This window comes from Lasioglossum baleicum, unplaced genomic scaffold (assembly GCF_051020765.1).
Source record: "Lasioglossum baleicum unplaced genomic scaffold, iyLasBale1 scaffold0219, whole genome shotgun sequence".
Classification (NCBI taxonomy): domain Eukaryota; kingdom Metazoa; phylum Arthropoda; class Insecta; order Hymenoptera; family Halictidae; genus Lasioglossum; species Lasioglossum baleicum.
Window position 1 is genome coordinate 21923 of NW_027469279.1, and position 12989 is coordinate 34911.

Below are 12989 nucleotides of genomic sequence, written 5' to 3' on the forward strand. Positions count from 1 at the left end.
GTGAGTATTAATATAGAGCGTCAAACCGTGTGGGAACGTTACCTATTCGTGTGCTGTCAAACTTCTTACAGAATGCCTTATCCTCCGAACAACTGTCCAGCTGTATCGGGAGTATAACTACGTGTTCAGAGGTACAAACTAGTATACGCTGTTGTGACGAGCACCTTAATTTGATGCATGAATTAGAAGGTCGAGTGTCAAACCGTTCGAGAACGTTATCACCCGTTTTGAGAGTCGTAGGGCTAAATCTATTGTTTCACCTATCCTGTGCTTCCGGGAGTCAAATCAGGTAATACGAGAGTAAGTCTGCTTAAATTTGTGGCAACTGACACCTTAACTCACGGTATGAATATTGAAGTTGAGAGTCAAACCGTCATAGAGTATTACCAATTTCTATAAAGTCATTTTTTTACCGAATATTTTACCTTCCGAGAACATAACACCATGTAGCGAGTGTCTTTCTTAGTACTCATGGAAACAAATTTTTGGACATTGTAGCATACGGCCACATTGTTTTCATGTATGAATGGAAAGATCGAGAGTGAAACTGTCCTACAACGATCCCACCTTCTTTTAATGCCGAAATGCTAAGCCAACAGCTGCTCCTATCCTGTGATTCCGAGGGACAAACGAGGTATTCCTGGAGTCAATGCGCTGTACACTATTTTCAATGGTCTCCTTAATTCACAGTTTGAACAATAATGTACATCACCAAACCGTTTGACAGCGTTACCTGATAGAATAACGACAATCGTTTTACCAAAGACCTTACCCTCCGAGAAATTAACACATCCTATCGGGAGTACAGCTTCGTGTTTAGAGAATCCAATTAATATACATTCTAGTCATGGCATACTAATTTCTTGTATAAATAAGAAGATGGAGTGTAAAACAATCCGAGAGCGTCACCACCTTCTATGATGCTCAAACAGCTAGGTGAATAACTGCACGTGCCTGCGAGAGTTTCCCTACCTTGTGATTCCGGGAGACTAAACAAAGTATCCCGGGAATAAATCCGCTGAACAGTTCTGGCAATAGACACTATAATTCACGCTTTGAAAATTAAAGTTGTGCGACGAACCGTTTGAGAACTTTACCAATGGCTATAAAGTCAAATGCCTTTCCGAAGGTCGTACGTTCCGCGATCTTCACCCGCTTCATCAAGAGCGTTATTTCGTGTTGAGAGTATCAAATTAGTAAACATTTTAGAGACAGGGACCATAATTTCATTATGAGTATGAAGATCGAGGGTCATACCGTTCGCGAAAGTTAGCACTCTCTCTGAGAATTGAACGGCTAACTCAATAGCTTCACGAATCCTGTGATTCCGACGGTCAAACGAAATATTCCGGTTGTAAATGCGATGGACCGTATTGGCATAGATATCTTAATTCGATGTGTGAATAATAGAATAGAGCGTCACGCCGTTTGAGAAAATTGCCGATTGCCATAGTTTCAAACGTTTCACAGTAGACCTAGCCTTCCGCAATTCTGAGCGGCTTCAGCGAGTGTATACGTTCGTGCTCAGAGAACGAAATTAGTATTCATTTCGTTAACGGGCAACTTAACGTCATGTATATGTCAGAATATCGAGGTTCAAACTTTTCGAGAACGTTACCACCTTCTCTGTGATTCGATCGGCTAAGGCAATAGCTCCACATAACCTACGATTCCGAAAGTCAATCCAGGGACCCCGGAGTAGATCCGCTGAACAGTATTATCAATACATTCCATAATTCACGGTTTGAATATTAATGCAGACCGCCAAACCGTTTCAGAGCATTGGCAATTGATATAAAGTCAAACACTTTACTCATGGCCTTACATTTGGCGAAGCTATCCCGCCGTATCGAGAGTATAACTTCGTATGCAGAGATAGAAATTCGTATACATTTTTGCTGGCGGACAAGCTATTTTCATGTAAAAATAGCAAAATCGTGGGTCAAACCGTTCGCGAAAGTTACCACATTCTTTGAGGTATGATCGAATAAGTGAATAGCTTCATAAATACCGTGATTCCGAAAGTGAAACCAGATATTCCGGCAGTAAATGCACAGTACAGTATCGGCAGTAGATTCCTTAAATCGGAAACTGATTATTAAAACAGAGCGTCACACCGAGTGAGAACGTTACAATTGCCATAAAGTCAAACGCTTTACCCAATTCCTTACCTAATCCCACGCATCGAGAGTATAGCTTCTTTCTCAGGAAAACACATTAGTATAGAATTTAGTGACGTCACCTTGAATTCACGTATGCTATACAACATCGAGCCTCAAGCCGTTCGAGGACGTTACCATCCGCATTTAGAGTCGAACAGCTAAGTGGAAGGTTTCACCTGTCCTGTGATTCCAAGTGTTCAACCAGGTTTCTCGGATGTAACTACGCTGAATGGTATTGGCAATAGACACCTTCATTCTCGGTTTGTACATTAAAGCAGACCGTCAAGCCGTTGTATAGCATTAACAATTCGTGTAGGGTTAAATGTCGTACAGTATTCCTTACACTCCGAAAAACAGACCCGCTATATGAGGAGTATAACTCCGCCTTCCGAGGTACGAACTGGTACACAATTAAGTGACGGCACCTTAAATTCATGTTTGCATTAGAATATCGAGATTCACGGTGTTCGAGAACGATGCCACCTTCTGTGAGAGTCGAACGGCTAAGTCCATGGCTTTAGCAATTCTGTCATTCTAAGAGTCAAGCCAGGTACTCCGGAACTAAATAAGCTGTACAGTATTGGCGAAATACACCCTACTTCCAAGTATAAATATAAAAGTGCAGTGTCAGATATTTGTCCAATGTTACCTATTGGTATAGCGTCAAACTTTTTACCGAAGGCCTTACCCTCCAATATGATAAGCTGCTGTATCGGTAGTCTAAATTTGTATTCAGAGAAACATCCTATTATTCCTTCTAGTGACGGGCACCTTCATTATATGTATGAATCAGAATATCGATAGGCATACTGTTCCAGAACGGTACTACTTTCTGCGAGAGTCGCACAGCTAAGTCATTAGCATCACCTATCCAGCGATTGCGAAAGTCAAACCAGGTATTCCGGGATTAAATCCGCTGAACGGTACTGGGTACAGACACCCTATTTCACGGTTTGAATCTTGAGGCCCAGCGTCAAACCATTTGAGAGCGATACCGTTTCGTATAAAGTCAAACGTTTTATCGAACGTCTTACCTTCCACGAACATCATCCGCATCATCGGGAGTGTAACTTTGTGTTCAGGGAAAGAAATTAGCATTTATTTCAGCGACGGCACCGTAATTTCATGCATGAATTTGACGGTCGAGGGTCCAACCGTTCCAGAATGGTACCATACTCTTTGCGATTCGAACGGATACGTCAAGAGCTTCACCTCTCCAGCAATTCCGAGAGTCAAATCAGGTAATCCGTCAGTAAGTCCGTTGCAGTTTGTTGGCAACTGACACCTTAATTCGCGTTATGAATACTAATGTGGAAAGTCAAACCGACAGAGAACATTACCAATCAGCATAATGTCGTTCCTTTGAACAGAATACTATACCTTTCGAGTATCTACCTCGCTGTAGCTAGTGTCCTGCTTAATGTTCCCGGAAACAAATTAGAAGGCATTTTAGCGAACGAACACCACATGCTTTTGAATAATTATCATCACCGAGAGTCAAAGCGTTCGAGAGCGTTACCACCTTCAGTGATAGACGACCGGCTAAGTCAATAGCTTCACCTTACCTGCGATTCTGTGGGTCAAACCGTGTATTCCGGGAGTAAATACGTTACAAAGTCTTGGCAATAGACACCCTAATTCACGCTATGAATAATAAAGCAGACCGTCATACCATTGTAGAGTGTTACATATTGTTATAAATTCAAACCCTAACCCGAAGGTCTTTCCTGTCGAGATGCTAACCCGCTGTACCGAGAGTATAACGTCACGTTCAGTGGAACGGATTACAGTACATTTTTATGACGGACACCTTAACTTCATATATGAATCAGAAGATCGGGAATCAAACCGATAGAGTACGTTACCTCCTTCTATAAGAGTCGGTCGGCTAAGTTAACAGCGTCAACTGACCTGTGATTCCGAAAGCTAAACCAGATATTTCGGTAGTAAATCCGCTGAGCAGTATTGGCAGCAGTACCTCTAATTCACGGATTGAATATTAATGTAGAGTGTCAAACAGTTTACGGTCGTTACCAATTGGTATAAAGCTAAACGTTTATACTGAATGCATTAACCTCCGAAGGCATAACCCGTTCGAGAACGTTACTTCCTTCTGCGAGAGACGGTCAACTATGTCAATATCATCACCTATCCCGAGATTTCGAGATTCAACACGGGAAATCCGAGAGTATGTTCGCTGCTGGAATTGCCAGTAGACACCATAATTCCCGGTTTCAATAAAAAAGTAGAGCGTCAACACGTTTGAGAGCTTTACCAATTGATATATAGTCAAACTCTTTACTTATGGCCTTACATTCGAAGAAGCAAACTTTCCGTTTCGAGGGTATAACACCGTGTGTAGGGGTAGGAACTAGTATACGTTTACAAACGAGCACCTTAATTTCATGCATGTCTGAGAAGTTCGAGTGTTAAACCGGACGAGAACGATGCCCCCTTCTGTCAGATTCGAACGACTATGTCAAAGCTTCACCTATCCAGTCATTCGGGAGTCAAACCAGGTATTCCAGGAGTGAATGCGCTGCACAGTATTGGCAATACACACGTTAATTCACGGTACGAAATTAAAGTAGAGAGTCAAGCCGTAAGAGAGCATTCAGAATTGGTATAATTTCATTAATCTTACTCAACACCATTCCTTCTGAAAACCCGCGATTGTCTTGCCTAGTTTTTACAGCGTGCAATGAGTAGACATTTTAGGAGGCGGACATCATATTTTCATGTATGAATAGGAGGATGGATTGACAAACCGCTTGAGAAAATGACCACGTTTTTTAAAAGTCGCACAGTTAAGCCAATAGCTTCACCTATCATGTGATTCCTAGAGCCAGACAAGGTATTCCCGGCGAAAATCCCCTGAATAGTATTGGCAATAGAGACCTTAATACACGCCACGGATATTAAAGTAGGGAGGTAGATCGTCGGAGGACATTACCAATTGCTATAATGTCATTCTATTAGCCGAATACATTATCTTCCGAGAACCTAATCCGCTGGACGAAGTGCCTTGTCTAGTATTCACGGATGCAAACTAGAGGTCATTTTAGCAGACGTACACCTTATGTATGAATTTCAAGATGGAGTGTCAAACCTTTCGGAACGTGTCGACCACTTTTGACTGTCGCCAAGTGAATAGCTCCACCTCGCCAGTGATTCCGAGTGTCAAGCTGGGTATTCCGGCAGTAAGTCCGCTGAACAATATTTGCAATAGACAACCAATTTGCGGTACAAACATTATAGTACAGTTTCATGCCGCCGTAGATCCTTACCTGTTGATATAGTGGCAAACTTTTTACCGAAGGCATTATCTTCCGAGAAAGTATCCCGCTTGTCGAGAGTATAACTTCGCGGTCAGAGAAGCAAAATAGTCTAAATTTAAGTGACGAGTAACTTAATTTCAAATATGACTTAGTACATCGAGTGCCAAACCTCTCGAGAACGTCTCTTCCTTCTGTGAGAGTCGAACAGCCAAGACAATAGCTTCACCTATCCTGTGATTACGAAAGTCAAACCAGGTATTCTGGGAGCACATCCGCTGGACAATATTTGCAATAGACAGCTTATTTCACGGTTCGAATATGATGGTAGAGCGTCAGACGGCTATAGAGCTTCATATTTTAGTTTAGAGTCAATCCTCTTACCGATGGCCGTACCTTCCGAGAAGTCCAACCCGCTGAAGCAAGTATCTTGCTCAGTGTTCAAGGTAGCAAATTGGTAACATTTACTCCGGGAATACATGGTCAGCCGTTTCGAATATTGGAATACGACAAGCTATGGACTTAGCCGTTCGTCTCTCAAAGAAGGTGGTAACGTACTGGAACAGTTTCATCCTCGATCTTACAAATAATTCATGAAATTATGGTGCCCATCATTAAAATGTATACTAATGTGTTTCTCTCAACACAAATTTGTTCTCTCGATACGGAGGTTTATATTCTCGGCAGGTATGGCTTTAGGTAAAAGGTTTAACTATATACAATTAGATATCATTCTAGAACGGTATGTCGGTCTACTTTAATATTGATTTCGAGAATTAAAGAGTCGGTTGCTAATACGGTACGGTGCACTTACTCTTAGAATGCCTATTTTGTCTCTCAAGATCCTAGAATACGTGAAGCTATTAACTTAGCCGTTCGAATCCGAAAGGATCTGGTAACTTTCTCGAACAGTTTGACGATCGATCTGCATATTCATAGTGAAATTATGGTCCCCGCCACAATAATATTCACTAATTTCGTCCTCTGGACACGACGTTATACTCTCGGTTCGGCATGGTACCGTCTCGGACGGTTGGGCTATCGGTAAGGTGTTTGACTAAAGAGAAATAGCTAACGCGCTACAACGGCTTGACTGGCTGATTCTCGATTCAAACCGTGAACTAAGGCGTCTATTGCCAAAACTCTTCAGCGGACTTACACCCAGAATACCTGGTTTGACGATCTTCTAATTCATACATGAAATTAATGCGCTCGAGACTAAACTATATACTAGTTCCACCCTCTAAACAAGGTGTTTTACTCCAGATACAGTCCTGTAATTGTGTACTGCAGATCGGAGCGGCATACTGTATGATCTTTTTTTAATATCATTAGCCTTAATATTGTACCAATTGCATTGCTTCACGGTTTTCTATTTATTTCTACATTCTGCACTCTACTGTTATGATACTTTCAATTTTCTTCCAAATTTTCTTCTTGCATTTTAAAAAAATGCATTTCTCAGGGAAAGTGTCATCGGAATTAGATGAGTGTACGTTTATAACATTATTTTGTTAAACATAGAGTTATTTTATATGATTGCCTGTATGCATACATACGATGTTGGAGCGACACGGTCGGCAAGGTCTTGTAATTTCGCACGGCGGAACGGAGCGAAACTGCTGAACGGTCTTCGATATTCCCATTATCCTTCATTTTGTAACGTATGCATTCCTTCCCAGTTTCCTATTGATTTACAAATACTCTCGCTTATTGTTATCATATTTTCAATTATTTTGAAATTTTCAATTTTTAATTCAAAAAATAGTATTTCACAATAATAGAGCCGTTAGAGTTTGTTGAGTGTACGTTTATGTCATTATTTTGTTAAACTAATTGTTATTATACATGATTGTCTCCATACGTACTTACGCTGTCGAAGCGACTTGACTGACGTGGTCTTGTGGTTGCGTAGTGCAGATGGAACCAGCACCACTGGACGGACTACGTTAATTACTTTAACTATATTATTGTCCCGTATGCATTCTTCCTTCGCAATTTTCGATGTATTTATACATACTGCTATTTACTGTTTTGATACTTTCGACATTCTTTGTAATTTTCAATTTTAATTAAAAGGTTCGATTTTCTTCGTAGAAGTGTCTTTGGAATTAGGTGAGTGTACGTTTATGACATTACTTTGTTAAACTAGTTGTTACATTATATCAATGTTTTTATGCGTAACTACGCTGCCGGAGCGACACGACAAGCGATGTGTTGTAGTTACGTATGGCAAATCGGAGCGACACTACTGAATGGTCTTCGATAATTTCTTTAACCTTGATTTTGTTCAGTATGCATTTTTCCCCAGTTGTTTAATTATTAACACATTCTGTAATTGGTCGCCATTGTATTTTCAATTTTTTGGGGAAATTTTCCTTTTTTATCTCAAAAAATTTTATTTCCGTGCAAAGCGCCTTTGGAATTAGTTGCGTGTAGGCTTTGGCAATATTAGATAGAATTCATTGTTATTTTAAATGATTGATTCCATACGTACTATGGCTCCCGGAGCGACGCGTCCGGAATGGTGTTGAACTTGCTTTCGAGTGATCCGTCGACATTACTGTATGGTGATTGTCAATTTCCGTAACCATAACATTGTACCGTATGCATTCTTACGGACCCTTCTTTTTATTTTAACGTGCTGTAATTTACAGTTACGATATTTTCAATTTTTTTTTTTTTTTTAGAATTTCGTATTCTTAGTTTAAAAAATTGTATTTCTTAATAACAGTGTCTTTGGAATTTTTATTTTCGTTTGTGGCTATATTTTGTTAAGCTCTTGGGTACTTTATAGGTTTGTCTCTATACGTTTCAGCGCTCCCGGAGCGGCACAGCTGCTTTGCTCTTGTAATAGAGTTCATCGGATCGGTACGACACCGCTGTATGGTGTTTGTTTATATTTTTAACCATAATATTGTACCGTATTAATTCTTACATAATTAGCTATTAAATTTCATTTGCTGCAATTTACTGTTATGGTATGTTCGATTTTTCAAAATTATAAATTCATGTTTACAGATTTGCAATTCATAGTAAACGTATCATCGGAATTAGCCACGTGTACGGTTATGACAATATTCTGATGAACTTATTGTCATGTTATATGATTGTACGTATACGTACCAACACTGCCATATGCCGCACAACTGCAGTGGTCTGGAAGTTGCTTTCGGTTGACCGGAGCGGCATTACTGGATGGTCCTAGCTAACATCTGTAACCATGATTTTGTACCGTTTGTATTTTTTCACAGTCAACCATTAATTTACACAAACAGCAATGGAATGCTATGACAATTTCGATTAGTTTTCAAAATATCCGATTTTTAATACGAAAGATGGTATTACTTAGTAAAAGCGTCCTTTGAATTGGCTTAGTTTACGTTTATGCAATATTATGTTAAACTTATTGTAATTTTATATTTATCTTCTGCATATGATCATACTCCTCCGCAGCGACGCGGCGGGAGTGGACTTGTTGTTGCGTACAGTTTATCGGTGCGACTCGACTATGGCCGTCAACGTATGCGCATTGACGCAACGGGGCGACAGGATGGAAATGGACTTGTAGCTGCGTACGGTACCGCGGAGCCGCAATACTGGAATAGTTTCGTTAATTTCATTGGTCGTGATATTTTAACGTATTCATTTTTGTTTTGCTTTCCAATTACTTCTACATAATGTGAAATATTGTTACGATACATCCGATTTTTTTTCGAAATTTCAAATTTGTAATTTTAAATAATGTATTTTTTAGTAAGGGCGTCTTTCGAGTTAGTTGAGTGTACGTTTATGTCGATATCTTGTTAAATTCTTTGTTATTTTTTACGATAGTCAGGGTGGTGTTGCAGTTGCATACAGTAAATCGGAGCATCAATACTGAATGATTTTCGTTAATTTCATTAATCTTGACAGTGTGACCTATGCACTTCTCCCATTTTTCTACGTATTTCGGCATACTGGAATTTATTCGCATTTTCGATTTTGTAGAAAGTGTCCTATTTTTAATTTTTAAAATTTTACTTCTTAGGAAAAACTTCTTTGGATATTGTTGAGTGTACGTTTATAACAATATTTTCTTAAACTATTATTATTTTACATGACTTTCTGTATATGTACCTACACTGGCGGAGCGACAAGACTCGATGGGTTTTGTTAAGCTTAGTGTTATTTTATACGATTATCTGTTTACGTACCTACGATGCCAGAGCGACACGGCCGCCGAGGTCTCGTAGTTGCGTACACCAGAACGGTGCGGCACTACTGGATGGTTTTCGTTAGTTTCTGTAATCGTGATTTTACACCGTATGAATTTCTTATCAATTTTCCCAATTATTTATACATTCTGTTATTTCCTGTTATCTTAACTTCGATTTCATTTCATAATTTTCGATTTCTATTGTAAGAAAATGTATTTCATAGTAAAGCTTCCTTTGGAAATAGTTGAGTGTAAGATCATGACAATATCTTGTCAGGTTTGTTGTTATTTTATATGACTGTCTGTAGGCGTACGAACGCTCGCGGCTTGACACGTCTGTGAAGGTCTTTAGGTTTGTACGGCAGAAGAGATCTGCACTACCGGACGGTCTTCTTTAACTTCTTTAACCTCGATATTGTACGCATTTGTTCCCGGTAACGATTTATTTATACGTACTGTAATCTGCATATTTACGATTCTTTATCGAAATTTTCAATTATTATTACAAAATTTTTTGTTATATATATTATATATTATATTTTATATATTAAAAAATAATTTTACACTATTTTAGTCGAGTAGTATAGATTTAATTTTACACTATTTTAGGCGAGTAGTACACATTTAATTTTACATTATTATAAATAATTAATTTTATACTATTGTAATCACATACATTTAATTTCATACTATTATAATAAATTCTATACTATTTTAGTCGAGTAGTATAGATTTAATTTTATATTATTATAATTAATTTCATTCTATTTTAGTCGAGTAGTATAGATTTAATTTTAAATTATTACAAATATTTAATTTCATACTATTTCAATAGTATAGATTTAATTTTACATTAATATAATTAATTTTATACAATTCTAGTCGAGTAGTATAGATTTAATTTTGTACTATTGTTTTAAATAATTAATTTTAATATAAAATTTACAAATATTAAAAACTATTTTTAATATTTTATAGGTTTGAAATTTAATTTATTTCTAATATTTATAGGTTTATTGCTTTATTTAAGGATACAAAACCTATAAATATTAATTAATTTTAATATTCCATAGGTTTTGAATTTAATTTATTTAAGGATACAAAACCTATAAATATTAAGAAATATTTATTTTAATATTTATAGGCTTATTAATTTTAAGGATACAAAAGATATAAATATTAAAAAATATTTATTTTAATATTTATAGGCTTATTAATTTTAGGGATACAAAAGCTATAAATATTATAAATTATTTATTTTAATATTTATTGTCTTATTAATTATACGGATACAAAACCTATAAGTATTAAAATTTATTATTTTAATATTTATAGGTTTTTAATATAATTTATATGGAAATTATAAAATTTATATATTAAAATTTTTAGTATTAATGTTTATTCCTTAATTATAATAATTCATTTGAAACTCATATATAAATATATATGTATGTAATTATTAATTAATTTAATTTAATATAAGTATAATAATTGTTATATAATTTTATTTTAAAGATAAAATATTTTTTTACATAAAAAAGAATAAAATTAAATTATAAATTTTAAATATGGTTTGAGCTATAATTTATAGTATAAAATTTGCAATTTTAAGTTAAAATTTAAATTTTAAATCTAAATTTTCATACAAATTTTTAATCGAAAATTTGAAAAATTTTATTATAGTTTTAGTAATTAGTTGCATTAATAAAATTTATATTTAATTTAAATTAAATATTAATAAAATACAAAAAAATTAAATATTAAAAATAAATGTTTATTTTAGTATTTAATTTCTATGCATTTCATGAAAATTAGGTTTGGAAATTAATTTCAATAAAGATAAATTTAGTGCCAGCAAAAGCGGTTAAACTATTTTTATAAATTAATTAAATCAATTAAAATTATTTATTTAAAATTTATTAATTAATAAAATAAAGAATTTTTAGGTAAAATTTTTAAATAATATTTAAATTTAATTTTTAACTAGATACATTTTAAAAATTTTATTAAAAAACCAGGATTAGATACCCTGTAATAAAAAATTAATAATTAATTAATAATTAAATGTAAATTATTAAAATTAAATAATATGGCAGTCTTTTTATTTATTTAGGGAAACTTGTATATTAGTTTGATAATCCACAATAAGATATACTTAAATATTTTATTTATGTATTGTTGTTTTTAGATTCATTATAAATAGTAAATTATAAATTTATTAAAATTTAATATAATATGAATTAAAATTAAAATATAGGATATTTAGTATGAAATGAGTTATAATAATATTTAATTTTGGATAATATAAGTTCAATATTAATTTGAATGAGGACTTAATATTAAGTATAAATAATTACTTAAATTGAATATAATATAAATGATGTACAAATTGCCCGTCAATTTCATTATAAATTGAATAAGTCGTAACATAGTAACAGTACTGGAACGTGTTTTTAGCTTTTAATATTTAAAATTGAATAATTATTAATTTTTATAAATTAAATTTTTATAAAATAAATACTCTTTTGGATAATAAAAATTATAAATTTATAATTAGAAATTAAATGTTATTCGAATTTATTGATATCTAGTTTTTAAAAAATTTAATTTAATTTAGATATAATTTCATTTTAATTATATAATTAATATATAATTAAAATTTGTATATTAAAAATTTATGGAATAAACTATAAATTTATAAATCATAATTTAAATTTATTATTTGTTATATTTATTAATTTAAAAATAATTATTAATATAAAATTGAAATTATAAAAATTTAATAATTTAATATAATAATTCAAAAAAAATTTAAATTAATAAAAATTTATCCTAATAATTGAATTAGTAATTATTTACTTATATAAATTTAATTAATTAATAATATTTATAATTTAGGAATTAGGCAAATTTACATTATTAATATATAAATATATATTCACCTCTTTATCAAAAACTTGTCTCTTAGAATTTAATTTAAAGTCAAATCTGCTCAATGAATTTTTAAGTAGCTGCAGTATATTGACTGTATTAAGGTGGCGTAATCAACTGTCTTTTAATTACGGAATGGAATGAGTGAATTAATGAAATACATACTGTCTCAATTATAATTAATTAACTTAAATTTTTAGTTAAAATGCTGAAATTAAATTATGGGACGATAAGACGATATAGAATTTTATATTAATTTAATAACAATTAATAATATATTTTATTAATATTATTAAATTAATATTTATTTGGGAGTATTTATAAATTTGTTAAACATCATATTGTACTATTAATTACAAAATAAATTACCTTGGGGATAACAGCGTAATATCTTTTTAAAGAAGAAACTAATAAAGGTGATTG